The sequence below is a fragment of the Hesperophylax consimilis genome, chromosome 11 (assembly GCF_061612785.1).
Source record: "Hesperophylax consimilis isolate HC1 chromosome 11, BYU_Hcon_1.0, whole genome shotgun sequence".
NCBI classification, from domain to species: domain Eukaryota; kingdom Metazoa; phylum Arthropoda; class Insecta; order Trichoptera; family Limnephilidae; genus Hesperophylax; species Hesperophylax consimilis.
The window spans coordinates 3,153,029-3,168,410 of NC_142846.1; the positions used below are offsets into that span (position 1 = coordinate 3,153,029).

At 33.6% G+C, this 15,382-nt stretch overlaps 1 protein-coding gene across 1 annotated transcript in view; it reads right to left on the minus strand.

Moving 5' to 3' along the window:
- Oct-TyrR (Octopamine-Tyramine receptor) overlaps positions 1–15,382 on the minus strand; it is a 768,006-nt gene that overhangs the window by 113,623 nt on the left and 639,001 nt on the right. The window contains exon 3 of the mRNA XM_089636976.1: positions 5,402–5,468. The gene's annotated coding sequence lies outside the window, so the exon portion shown is untranslated. The remainder of the gene's footprint in view (positions 1–5,401; positions 5,469–15,382) is intronic.

The following is a 15,382-nucleotide window of genomic DNA, read 5'->3' on the forward strand; positions in this document are numbered from 1 at the left end:
TGTAGGCGGAAATAGCAGCGGTTTGCATTCACGATGCGCTTCTGGATCTCCTCTGTAGTGTTGTTATTGTTTGTTATCAGGGAGTCCAGGTATGAGAATCTTGGTACCGTTTCAAAATTTCGGCTTCCACATACGAGAGATGGGGTTTGTTAGGTACATCCTACGGCCATTTATTTGGTCTTCTGCTGGTTTACTACAAGAACCATATTTTTGAATCTTAGCTATAACAATGTATTTTTAAAAAGTTGTTTTCCTTTGCGCGTTAATGCATTTCTATTGAAAAAAACAAATTTTAGTATTTTACATTTATATTTTTTATTAAGTAATATTCATTATTTATTTGTATTCTACTCAAGAGAAACGATAGAAAAACCTTTAATTTATCTAAAGCATATTTTTTTGTAGATATTCATAATGTACACCGATTCATTATAAAGATTGATCAAAATAGTGATTTGGCATTATGCTTCCCCTTAAGGTAGGTCTTAAAGAAACCAGGATTAGATGAGTATACGCTGTATGTAATTTGTATCGAATAATCTATGTATTATATCGAAATATTTACCAGCAAGCAAAGATGGCCTGCTTGGTCGAGTCGTAAAGCTCTCGAATAGCAAGCTGAGGGCGCGAGTTCAAATCCCGGCGTGCGCAAGTAAATTTTATTTGATTAATTTGTGTTATTTCACAATTTATTCAATTAAAAAAATATATATTATATTTTCAATATTGCCCTGGTGTACGACCACAATTCAGAATTGAACGTTGTTTGAAATGGCTTTCACCGTGTTTGGTGACCGGATCTGAATAGCCAGATATTCTACCACCTTTCTTTCCCACATCTCCTTCCTCCCCGCAACCATACACCAATTGGGGATGCCATAGTCTCACTGGCTCCAGACGGTTGGGAGCAACTATTCATCTGTGCGGCATTCACATAATAAACCTTATTTGCATAATTAAAAACATATCACGCGTTCATTTGCAAGCAATGCACATAAACTTTAACGGTTATTTCAATTATATCTAGATTCGTTCAAGCTCAGGGTTTTAAATGAATGAATAGAAAATATGACAACTGGGCTCGTATAATTATTAGTATGCAGACAGCTTGTACGATATGAAGCTGCGATGTGCCGGACTGGGATATGAATATTCATCAGAAAATTAAATAAAAATACCTCAAATGCAGTCACAGACTAAATGTATAATTGCTGAAGGGTAAACTGGGAAAGTTTCAGCATAATTAATAATACTTTTAGGATTTCAGGACGGGTAGATTCAATATAATAATTGTGTAGGTACACAATGAGTGTAGGTACACAATGAGTGAAGATACACAATGAGCGTAGGTACACAATAAGTGTATGTACACAATAAGTGTAACTTCATAATGTGTGAATTTACACATTGAGTGTAGGTACACATTGGTGTAGGTACACAATGAGTGTAGGTACACAATGAGTGTAAGTACACAATTAGTGTAGGTACACAATAAGTGTAGGTACACAATGAGTGTTGGTTCACAATTAATGTAGGCACACAATGAGTGTAGGTACACAATTAATGTAGGCACACAATGAGTGTAGGTTCACAATTAATGTAGGCACACAATGAGTGTAGGTACACAATGAGAGTAGGTACACAATGAGTGTAGGTACACATTGAGTGTAGGAACACAATGAGTGTAGGTACACAATGAGTGTAAGTACACAACGAGTGTATGTACACAATAAGTGTAGGTTCACAATTAATGTAGGCACACAATGAGTGTAGGTACACAATGAGTGTAGGTACACAATGAGTGTAGGTACACAATGAGTGTAGGTACACAATGAGTGTAGGTACACAATGAGTGTAGGTACACAAGGAGTGTAGGTACACAATGAGTGTAGGTACACAATGAGTGTAGGTACACAATGAGGTGATAATGGTTTCGTAAATTATAACGTCTTCCCACCCGATTTGTTTTTCATGTTAGTACCACACAAGAGTCCCAACTGCTCCCAACCACCAGGAGCCAGTGAGTGTATGGCATCCCCAATTGGGGTATGTTGCGAGGCTGAAGGTAGTGGGAGGAGAAGGAGATTGGAAAAATTACGATTAGGCAGGTGAAGGCAGGGATGACAGACCGCCAAATAAAGCGGTCTTGGCATACACTTCTGGCCTCATTCACATTCATACATCGTCTTATTATTCTTCTGTTATTCTGATTCTTTACATATTTCGATACCCAATTTTTTGGTTCACTTGGTGTTGCCGTGTCTTCCTCAGGCGTTCCTGAATTCTTCTACCATTTACATCGCGTCATATAATATCTTCTATGACTTGAGAGACTATATACTATGATAGTGAATGCTTGCATATGTTATGTAAAGGTATGCCTGTTTTGTCCTCTCTTTTCATTAATTTGTCTCTCAAAAATCTACCTACACGCTCCTAATTTGCTGTATTGTTGTTTTGGTCGTAGTTTCGATACGGTGGGATATCGTTGGAGTGTTTAGACTTAAGTTATTACTATCCAGTTAATGTAGTTTTAATGGCTTTTCATAGCTGGCGGTATTTGCACAATCTAACAGAGATAACATGTCGGTTGTACCCGAATGGTTTCGAGTGTAGATGAGGCTAGCCAATTCCTAGGCAGCAAGCTCACTGCGGCTTGCGTTCTACGTTAGAATACCTCGTATGTGCTAGGGATTCATCATAATTATTTCGTAATGTTTGACGAACCAAAACAGTCATTGAATACTCTGATCTCCAGTATAATTCATAGCAAGACTCATTAAATTATTAAAAAAAAATCTTTTTCTTAGAACGTAAAACCGGGATTTCATTAGATTTCAAAGACATTTGAAGGAGCTTTCAAAAGAGCTTTGAAATTAAAGCGAACAAGTAAAACACGAATAAAATAATAAAATCTAGCTTCCAATTAGTTCAGTGGCACTTGAGTGCTCTTTCATCTATAAATAATACGTTATTCAGTGATAATATGAATCCAAATGACTGTTAAATTGCAGAGGAAGGGGGTATGTTAAGTGTTGCAAAAAGCTCCCTTGGGTCCAATTCGACGGGTACTTACATTGCATATTAATTAGAGGGACACTGTTTTATGGGCGCTGTAATGTGCAAGGAGCGGGCAGAGGGTCAAGTGGCCTGATGAATAATTGTTAATTTGTTTGTCGGAGAGATATTTTAGCACTCGGCGTGATGATGATGAGAAATGCGAATGAATTATTGTACTTGAATTAACGTTTGAAATTGAGTTGATATTTTGTTTTTCGTTTGACGTTGGCAATTATATTTAAAAATTGAATACAATCAAATCAGTCAGGTGAAATAGAGTCTATTGTAACTTATTGCGATCATTTCAATAAACACATTAAAACTAAATAATTTATACAGTGTAACTTTGCTTTAACTGAAACTCTGCAAACAATAATTATATGCCTCAAGACGGAGCGGGCTGAGTTGTGTGCTGTTAATTTGAGGAGGTCTTGCATTCGTGGAATTCGCAGTGTTCCTGGGATCAAATAACGCTGAAATTGTACTTCATGGAAGTAATTATCCTTCATTAGCCCACTTTTTGGATAGGGTTACAGTTTTCCATCAATAGGGCAGTTGTGTAGATAGAGCTGAAGTGTGTGTTTATAGATGTATAATAGACTATAAAAGGTCGAACAAGAAGAAGAAGGTCACGGGTTATTGGCGTGCGCCAGCAAATATTAATGGATTTTAATAAAGCAAACATTTTATAAATATGATCACTAGCTTTCGAACACGACTAGCCGCGAGCGAAAACGGTCTTGTGATGGCAGCACTGCACTTCTGGCAGGGAACTATTTACAAGCGATGGAGCCAAATCCTGATGTAATAGATAAAAAAAATTTCTTTAAAAAAAAAAAAAAAAAATTTTTAATCTCATTATGTTTTTTTTTTGCATTATTATTATGGTCTTTTGTTTTCGTTTATTGTGTATGTATTATCTTACAATATTTCTTTATATTTACTTTATATATATTTTATGTATAATATGGAGCTCGTGGGATTGCACCACCCTCCCCGAGATCTGGAATAAAAATTAAAAAAAAAAAAAAAAAAATAAGTTATGGTCACCTAACTTTTTTTTCGTTTCACAAAAAATGACAAATCTTTCGCAAACACGCAAGCAATGGTGGACGCAACGGCTTTTAAGAATATATTACAATGATTTGGAAGTGACTATGGTAAAATTTTAAACAATGTGTTGTTTCTTTCTATCACTGCTTTAGATTACAGGCATTAGATTACTGCATAAAAATGGGATAAACAATTGAGAAGTATTAGAGACAAGGAAAGCCAAAAACACTAATAACAAAGCAATTAAAAACCAAATTGACATAAATAAAAGTCTAATACTACCTGAATAAGATTTTTCCTTTTGACCAAGAGCACCCAGGTCTTACTACTTCCTCTCAATTTTAGTAAATATTTTATCAAGCCCGGAAGAAGCTACGGTTGTAACGAAACCTAATCGGCAATGGTTATAAAATGGTTATGTTTTTCAAAGTTACTGTTTTATTATATATTCTGTTATTATGTTTTTGTTTTCCTCAAACAACGTGAGCGCCTGTTATAATACATTCATGTTTTATTGAATTATCCCCTGACATCAACTCCGTTTGCCACTACACTAAGGAATTTACCTTTGTATATTGTTTTCACGGCAGTTTAAAAAGAAAGAAGAAAATAAAACAAGAAGTGCCTTCAACATATATTTAAATTGAAACAAATGTGCCTCTAACTAACCAAGGGTGGGTTGTTTCATAAAATTTGAAGAATTCATCAAATTTCAACGTTCATTTTCGTGTTTTTTGAATGTCTTATTCAACTTCTCTTATTAAAGCATTATAGGCCAGTTACTTGAAAGAACTGGAATAATAACCGAACTTGAAAATTGACATTCACAGAACTTGAAAATTAACTTTAAAATTTGAAGAATCGTTCAAATTTTCTGAAACAACCCGTCCATCCAAATTGGGTTTGTATTTGAATAACGAAACACTCCCTAGAGGCTCTTCTTGTATAATACCTTATTTTATGGTGATTAAATTAAATTATTCCTGGAAAAAAGCACAGATTGATTGTGTTTAATTTCTTTGTATGTTAAATTGCTATATTTTTTTTTAGTACTGAGTTCACAATTCTTCCAGTTCCAATAAAACAGGTACATACGTTTACCTTTTTCATAATTAAAACATTCGTGTTTAAAATTAATTGTTTGTGTTTCAAAATAAAAAAATGATTTTTTGTCGTTTTTCTTCTCTGTAAAATTAAAGAGATATTAAGAGGTATATCTGCTGATGCCAGTTCAAAGAAAACAAAAAAAATACGTGTGTTTCTTAATAAATAAAAAAAATGTACAAACCTCATAGATTCAAGATGTTCCATTTCATGCACGGCTGAAAGCTGGTATGTGGCGTTTCTTTGATCATCTGAAAAAAGACAAATTTTCTATAGAAATGTTAAGATAGATAAATAATAACAAACCGTTGTTATGGAGTCAATCTTCAAAAATATGATGTTTTTTCAACGTTATTATTACTTTTTTATATCAACAAGCCGCAATATTGAAATAATATTAAAATAAATGTTCCAATTTCTCATTGTTGAAGATGCGTGTTTCACCTGAAAACTTAAAAAAAATAATATCACCTATTTTAGCACCCTGACCGTAATTTGTCGATTGTATGATAAGATAGAGTGTGCTGAAGTAGACATTTTCGTCGACAATTTAAAATTCAGAAAAAATTTTCTGCTCTTGCCAAAAAATATGTTACGCTTATTTTATTATGAATTACTTGTGTCTCTATTTGTGTCTATATATGTCTCGTTTGTCTCTTGCCTCTCTTCTGTCATTTGAGTGACCTTTTATTTAATTTTGTATTTTTATTTTGTTTTTTTTATTATTCTTATTTACGCAATTAATGTACCCTATGTCTGAGTATTTTTTAAAAACTATTAGTGTATTAACTTAGTTTTTATAACCATCCTGTTCTCACGTAAGTGATATCATCTGCGAAAACCCATAATAAAACTCTAAACTAATTATCGGATGGAGAATAATAACGAGTTTTTTTATGATACCGGTTATTAACGAAACTGTTGGAGAGACTATGTTCTCTTCGTCCCCTTCTAACGACATCGTATTATTATAATGGTATTAAGATATTACTTAATTAATGTAATTTCCGAAAGTCACGTTAATGACTACAAGCTTGGACGAAATTGATTATATCTTAACCCTTAATGGTATCTGAGATATCCTTGTTCTTATCATTACACGACCATGTGAAAACATACATATATGTCCAAAGTTATATATGATTTTGTATGCCTTCGTATTGCTTTTGCAAATAATATAATTACTAGGCCTAGTCGTTATCAAAACGAAAGGCATTGAAAAAGAGGGAAAAAATCACATTTTCTAATAAATAAATACATTTTTTGGTGTGACTGAGGATCGAACCTTCTTTTCAAGGACTGACTGAAATGAGATAACCGCGCTAAATAAATAAATCTCGGTTATATCCAATTAAGCCAAAACTTAATTGGAGATTTAGTTCTTTTATTAACTACTGTACATTTTTATAGTGTCATTCACAAATTCAGAGAAATGCGCGTGAGTGCTAGCGATGGACTGATGTTGACAACTAGTCTATTTTTCCAAGTTTAAATTCGATGGGACGTCGGGAAGTGGGTTAATTTCAACTTCCAAGATTCGGCACAGAAATGCGCGTGAGTACCACCAATGCATTTTCATCGACAACGAGTCTATTTGACTCGATGGGACGTCGGGAAGTGGGTTAATTTATACTTCCAAGATTCCGTTTCATTCATTTATTTATACTAATCCAAGAAAACAAAATCGAAATAAAAATAAATGTTTTAAAAAATATGGTAAGTAATAATACTATAACATTATTTTGATCGTGTTTAAGGCATAAACTGATTTTTTTAATAAAATTGGAGTTACTTTCTAAGTAACAAATTTCTTGATAACTACTCGATTATGCTTTGCAAAATGGTCCTAAATAGGTTTAAACGTTTAAATTGAGTGATTCCCCTTAGCCAGGAGATCTGTTGGTCATCGACCCCTTATGTAGTGGCATAATTTGTAGTTGTTTTTTGTGTGATATTCGCGGTAACAATAAACGTGCTTGTGACATCGCGAACAGCGCGGCGAGCAAAAACTTTAGTTGACCCACTATTTGAGTGGCGATCGGCTGACGTGAGAAATGCCCATCTCTTGCACTATCCCACGGCAAAACAGCCAGGATTCTCATTGGATAAGGATGAGGTCCTCCCACAACCGCTTTGCCACAAGATGCATAGGTGGGGCCTTAAAGAGTCAGCGATGTGTGAAAGGAATGCGGTGAAGACCATTAAAAATGTTATTAAAAATGTTAAAGGCTGCATTAATTCATCGGCGGGCTTGATGAGGTTCACATGACGACTCCCCAGGACTAAAACTAGCCCACTGACTTAGATGTTCCCCTCTGACTCCCCCACAATACGAAGGAAAAAAAGTTTAAATCCTTAAAATCCTAATCCTAGAAAAGCTCTCCATATTGCATTTTCATTTTCAAACATCTGAAAGTGTAATCATTATTTTATATACCGACAAAGAAACACGTGGACCATATTTAATTAATATAATTAAACATAAAAATGCTTTCATATATTTTATCACGAAATGAAAGTAGTCTTCTCCTTTCAGATCTCTTGCTAATTTATGAAGGTGCTTCGAAGGAAATACATTAATTAAATTACATTGCGAGGACTTCATTATAAGGACTCTGTGAAAAAACCAAGTCATCCTATATCATTTTTGTCCACGTGACGTGTACCAGATTAGGGTATATTCTTATTAAATTGTGGGCTATTTATCATGAAATTTGTAAATGTAGTCTTTTCTTTCAGCTTCTTATTTATTTTATTTTTGGTGATGATGCTTGAGGGTCGGTTCGAACGGTAACCGGATAAATCATCACAATGATAATTCATCACATATTTAAAAAGTTATATAAAGTCACGGAAAGTGATGAAAAAAAAACTTTATTAACTGGGTTACGTAGGTTAGGTTAGGTTAGGTTAGGTTAAGTTAAAAATTCATCTTTTCTAATGACTTTATATCACTTTTTAAAAGTGTGTTGAATTGTCACTGTGTTGAGTTATCATGGAACCATTCATTATAAAAACTATTATTATGAGGTATTTTTTTCCAGTAACCTATTTTCGTTTTACTAATACAAAAAAATAATCATTTAAATAACTGACCAAAATAAAGTTTTGGGTTTTTAAGTAGTTTATTTATTATTTTATTTATATTACTTTATATCGATATATCTGTACGTCACTCACTCCTGGACACACTGATCCGTATATTCATATGCACCCCTCATACCTTTTTCCTTCCCAGAATTTACAAACAGCACCCTCAAAGATGATATAGGCCCTGAAGCAAATTAATGTCTCTGAGGTTTCCTGTGTGGGGTTAATGAACATATATAAATATTATTTTTTCAATTAAATTCTCAGGGTTGAAGATCTTAAAGGTACTCACACAACACGAAGGTTTTTTAGTTGATTTGATGAATTTATCAAGTGCTACCAATTGAATATCCAAGATAACAATATTAGTATATAAATTCACCGTTATTTTAAAATAATGCATCAGAAGAAGAGGTGATTTTGCACAAAAACGGCGCTTTACAAATCATCCAAATATTATTATTATTGTTAGTTAGTTTTTTTTTTAAACTAACCTTTATTTTTTAGCGGTTTGCTTTTCAACTCCACAGTTATAAAACAATTTATAATGTTGTTTGTTCTCCATAGATTAATTATTCAGCATCTACATAATTTAATATTCGTTGCAGCTGATTTAAACTTTGCCCGCGACTCGCTGTGTTAAAGTTTTCTTCTGTTGACAACCATAAGAAAAATAATCAAATGTGCACAATGCGGTTCTGGTCACGCTGCAAATGCACAATTTGATTTTTTTTTCTTTGTTAAACGTGGCTGCAAATGACAGCTGCGGAACCATTCCGCATAACTTAATTTCCAACTTTAAGAGCTAAAAAAGGTCACACTTCTAAATAAAAAAATATTTAAAATGAAATCTTGAGTCTGCAGCCTTTATACTGCGGACATCCCAGTAAAATTATAATAACTGGCAGTAGAATAACAAAAATAAATAGTTTTAAAATAAAACAACACTTTTTCTTTCTACTTCTCTTTTCTACTAAAAACTACTACACCGCATCACTAACACCGCAAAAACTATTTAACTGAAAATTTTGTTAGTCTGTTAGTGTCAAGCGTGTTTAGAGGGAGGTTTGAATAGTATAAGAAGTCGGGGACACCCGAGAAAGACGCATTACCTCTGCACTGGAACGAGATAGAGAGTCGAAAAAAAGTTGATATAATGTAGAATTTTTACAATAACATTGTGGTATACAGTAATGAACGGTAAACAAATGTCAGATTAGTCTATTAGGTTACCCATAGAAGGCATTAGCTCTCGAGTATTGTAGAGACCGAAGAGATAATATATATCTTATCTTATTTAGTAAAATATAATAATACGTGGTAGTTCTGCTTGTCTGCCGGTTCTACCTTAAGATTTTGTTTTTTTTTTTTAATAATAAGGATAAGAATTCTACATATTACATTTATAGAGAAACATATTTTTAGTACCGTGTCAACATTATAAAATCTACAATCTGTGGAGTAAAATTTATGGACTTATACATACCATAGACTATATAACGTATTTAATTTATGTTTAATTATAAAAAAAAGTAAAGTGGTAACCTCAAGGTCGGGTCCACTTTATTTATTTATTTAGAATTTACGGCACAAGTACCATTTACATACAAAATCCATATGTTTTATTGAAGGCGGAATTTTTTTAACACTCCGGAGAAACAACAGTAACTAATCAAAAGAGATCCAAGAGATGGCGCTAATTGCGCCATTTGTGATTTTTACCGAAAGGCACAACCTTTTCGCCACTAACACAAACGAGTATTCCCTTGAACGCGCATTGCGCACACACCTACAATATTGTATAGAATATTGTTATATATAGTCAGTATTTGAATATGAGCATGTACTTCTTTTCGCGTACTTAGTTCCTGCTTTTGACACGTCATGATCAAAATAACTACGAATGTTCATACCTGAGCCAGATTTTGATATTTTTTTCAGGGAGCGAAACGGTTGTCATGCGTAAAAATAAAATGATCCTTCCTATTCCTTTCAGTTTTGGCGCGCAGGGTGTTTAACTATAGGTATATTGTCAGGGACATGGCGAACGTGTGCCCAGCAACCTTACACAGTTGACATTTGCATGAAAGGGAGCAGTTTTTTTGCCTCGTTATTATGCTCAACAAGTCCACAACAAGCTGTCAGTTCCGTGTTTCCTTCCTACTACAACATCTGGACTTTTAAAGGCCAATGTTTATTCAAAAGACCCCTGGCAAAGGCATTTCCGAAATTGACAAATAGTCCAGTATGGGTTCCTGTAAAAATTCTGTTACATTTGCCAATTCACTCATTGCCGAAATGAGAATGCTGGCCGAAGAAAATTAAAAAAAGTATTGTTTTTATTAAAACATGCTAGTTAACTGTTTATAAGATTTGTATGAGAAAACATGGATTATTAACATTATAGATAGGTACTTTTGTTCAATTTTTTTCTATGCATTTTAGTTTATTTTTACTAGCAATCCGGAGGTCGTATTATGAAATACTGCATTTCATATACATACAAATTATTACACTTGTTTTAACTTGCCCCGTCATCACGAAATAATCAATTATAAGACATTTCCTTTAATTTCTCACAAAATGCATTCGATAAAAGTTGCTATCATTTAAAAATCGGATGAGTACATAATTATAATAGTACAAGTAAAATGTTTTAAGGCAATTTTACAGGTAAAACAGTTGAATGGTTTATATTGAAAAAAAAAATATTTTTAGAAATATTTAATTATTAGTGCATATAATCACATTTCATTCGAAAAAATTGATTATATGAATTTCCCTTAAAAGAAAAACACCACAAAATATGCTCCGAAAATTATAAAAATGGGGTTTATCGTTGTGTTATTTAACGTGTTATGAAAAATAATTCCGTTGTTTCTTTAAATGCTTCATAAGATATTCGTAGAGCTTTAAAAATTGAATGTAATAGTTTCGTTCGAACTCAATCACGTGTGCAATTATAGTTCAGAGCTGAAGAAGGATGTTGAAAATCAAAAATCAAGTGGACTAGAGTTCTGGATAAGCCATCTCGGAGAGTTACACATTGAACTGTTGGAGTTTGATGAGGATTTTCCAATTGAATGGAAGCTGCAGATATTGGAAACTTTTCATCGATTCGGTGGAGAGCTTATTCCAGACTCAGGAGAACTTACTTCATTCCCGCATATATATCAAACACTTTAGTTATTTTTGGTTAAAGTTTTGAACAGTCGAATTCTTGGGATAGGAAGATGAGAGTAAGTAAATATTTGGTTTTTAGGCCTTCCGGAGTTTTTTTACAACTATTTGTAAAAAAAATGAGTGGGGCAGGGTTTATTTTATAAGATACTCGAGTATAGGATATTTTAAAACAATCTGGGTTCATTGGAATAACATTGATGTCACCAAAATATTGTATTCCTTCACAATATCAACCAGTGTAGGGTGGGCATGATCGAAACATTTAATCTTAACATCAAAATAATCGAATGTTTTATCGAATTAATCGCTTGGAGTTCAGCGGAAACAATAGCTGTGGACAGAAGCGGCGTTCTTTGCTAGCGTGGAGGAGGTACGGACCAAAAATAAGCGAAATAAATGTTTTCACTATTATATGTTTATTGTTTACTTTTCATGTAGCCCAATCTATTGACATGTCCGTTTTCTATGACTACAAATTAGAATGCTTATTCCCACGTAAAGTCATTATTGAATAAAAGTATTAATACAATCTTTCATACCTACAGACATAAAAACCCCGACACTAAACCACAAACAAATTTATATGTCGAGCCGATTGGAATTTTCACAAAAAAAACATACACAACCTTAAAATTCATGTCAACCTCTATAGATTCATAGAGCGTCTTCGAGGTGGTTTTTCTCAAAAATGGCGCCAAAAAATTTATCAATTTATTACTATTAGTAACCTTACAGATAATATCTACTACCTTACATTCCAACATTTGACAATTACCAAAGAATAATTGCCTAATCCCAAATGCATATTAAATCATATTATGTAGTACATAAAATAATGTACCAAGGGAATAATATCTCGTTTGTCAATCAATCCGACATATTTTTGACGTATCTCGGATTTAGGAATTGATTTACGTTTTTGAATGAATTCTGACTATTGAAGGTACTGCTGTGATTTCGAATGATTTTTGACAGATTTCATTAACAAGTCTTGTTCGATGACGTTTCAAAACGATTGTCTCGGACTTTGGTTTCGAGCAATTTATACAGAATCGATTCCTTGTTCAGTGACGTTTCAAAAGTACCGTGATTTCGAATGATTTTTGACAGAATCGATTTGTCCACTTCCACAATATTTCGATGTCGATTGTGCCGATCGCTAGATTGCATTAAATATTATTTTACATGTAAGTATGCCTACAATTTCAAAAAAAACGTAAATTCCTTTTTACATAAAAATGTATAAATATGAAAAAGTTAAATATATCTATATATTAAATATCATGAAAATTCAGTAAAAAAATAAAATATAATGGTATCCTCCGAGGCTGATTGGTACGATCCTTGGTTACAAAATCCACAGGTCACGGGTTCAAATTCCAGCATGCGCAAATATAATTTTAGTTGATTATTTTAAGTTATTATATAATTATTCATTTAAAAAAATACAGAGTACCTACATTTGTGTACGTTCCAAGGTCAATTCAGAATTTACGTTGTTAAAGACCACCATTCAGGATCGAAACGTTGCTTGAAATGGCTTTATCCGTGTTTGGTGACTAGATCTGAATTACCAGGTATTTCTCCATCTTTTACACGTATCATTCTTCTCCCAACAACCATAGTCACACTAGCTCCAGATGGTTCAGGAGAAGTTGGGACGTTTGAGCGATTCCCAAACAAAAAAAAGATATTTTAGTACCGGCGTATATACAAGATACAAACATGCTTGCACGTTAAGAATTTTATTGTACCACAAACATTAGATATGTATATGTTTGAATTCATGGTTGAAGTTACGTATATTGAATAAGTTTCTATAAATATATAGTTTTATATCACAAAATGATCGGCCAAATGAAATTTTAATCGAATAACGATTTTAATAAATTAAAGGGTGATAAAAAATTATGCCGGTTATAAATTTTTATTACCGTCAATTTGATTGATCCCACCCATTTCAAAGTCTCGATTAATTGATTAAAACCAAATTAAAAATAATTACGCCGATTAAATTCCCATCGATCATTAAAATAAAGTGTGAAACTGACATTTATTACCCGCGGAACGGGTGCTCAAATTGCTTTTTTAAAACACCTTCACGTTTCGGAAAATTTCTTTAATGCCCAAAAATTATTATAACTGTAATGAAAAAAGTTGGGATTACTCGAAATTGAAACGTGAAGTGAGTTACGCGGACTGTATCTATACTGGCACCGGGATAACGAGTTTAAATAAAATTTTCGGTACGCATACTGACTTTTTTGCGAGAGATTTTTTTATTATTTTAAGCGAACACATCCTTCGTCCTGTTTAACTTTTCTTTCATGCAAATTAGACAATTAGATGTTGGGTAAATTAGGGCGTGGTTTAAAACAAGACCAACACAGTAATACTATTAAGCGTTTTTTTGGTTTAAATTTGGGATGGGAAAGCAGAATATACATTTGAAGGCAAATAAACTAATACATTTTTGTAGAGAATAAACAGAGGAAATGCCCTTATAATAGAGAGGAGAGAGAGAGAGAAAAAATTATTATTTATTAGCATCGCAAAGTTGCACTCTTCTCTTACCGTCGTGCATCTCTTGTAAGACAGAGACTAGAATAGTTTTACAATGTTAAATGCCAATCGTATGTCCAGTATTATATATGACGCTTTGGGGATCTGGTGAGAGGCACAAAACGAAAGAAGTTGCGAAGGTCAGAGTGTCAGCCGACGACAACAGTAGGTAGGCGGAATCGCAAGTAAAACGGAGACACTCACTCAGACTGGGTCCTACTGGAACTTTCGGCGGCGCTGCTATTACGCATAGGAGATAGGCTAGAACCTTCTAGCGAGTTGGCGTGATGTGCCAGACCAACTCGCAACCTATTGTCGTAGGTAGGTCGCGTTGTTTACGATTAGTTCTCGGTAGTAACTTGCAAGTACTTAGGTAGGTCGAGCTGTTTACTATTAATGAGACGATCTGGATCATTCTCTCAACGCCACAACGCCATTTTTAATAGTTCATTTATTATTATTTTAAAAAAAAAAATCTTTTTTTTTACTGTTAGTCGACTATTATAAAATATTTCTTCAAAAACAATATAATGTTTCATAGTGATTTATCATTAAGGCAGATGTGGACATGAAGATGGAGGTAGCGCAACACGGCATAATACCCTAAAAATTAATCACTATAATACTTTTGGCCGAGAAAATCTCAAATAATATAAAGTTTATTAAATGAACATCCGAGATTCAGCGTAAGTGTTTGGTCAAAAAGTTTTTCAACTAGACAAAGACAGGAATATCATTTCACACGTAAGTGAAAGTTTAGGAAACTATTCCCGACAATTGTGTTTTTTACCCATTTTGTAAATTATTAATGGTAATATGCAAAGATATTAGAAGAACGAGATGTGCTATGAGCAGTTCATACTATGTGGAATTGTTTTGCCCAGTGTCGCCGGTTTTGTTCACCAATACTACTGCACACCTTCGCTTACGCTAAGGTATCCGCACTAATACATAGAACAGATTTCTGTGCGTACACGTCCCGACAGTATTCAAAGTACCCTAATTAGGTAGTACTCCGCCTACGGTCCGGCGGCCAACATAGCATATCTCGTTCTTCTAATATCTTTGGTAATATGTATTCTCTGTGATTACATAAAGTATTGTTGGTTTTACATTTTCAATTAGTAACTGTGGATTCTTCCATGCTCCATTGTAAGATAATCTGCTTTAAAAGGTTTAAAACCGTGAAGGATTTGGAAACATGTTTGAGAGTAGGCTGTATACTATATTTCATGCTCATTGAGACGGCTTGTAGCACTTCACTGAGAATGCTGGGCTCTGTTCTACGCACTGCAAAGAATTTTAGAGATACGCGCAATCTCAAGGTTTT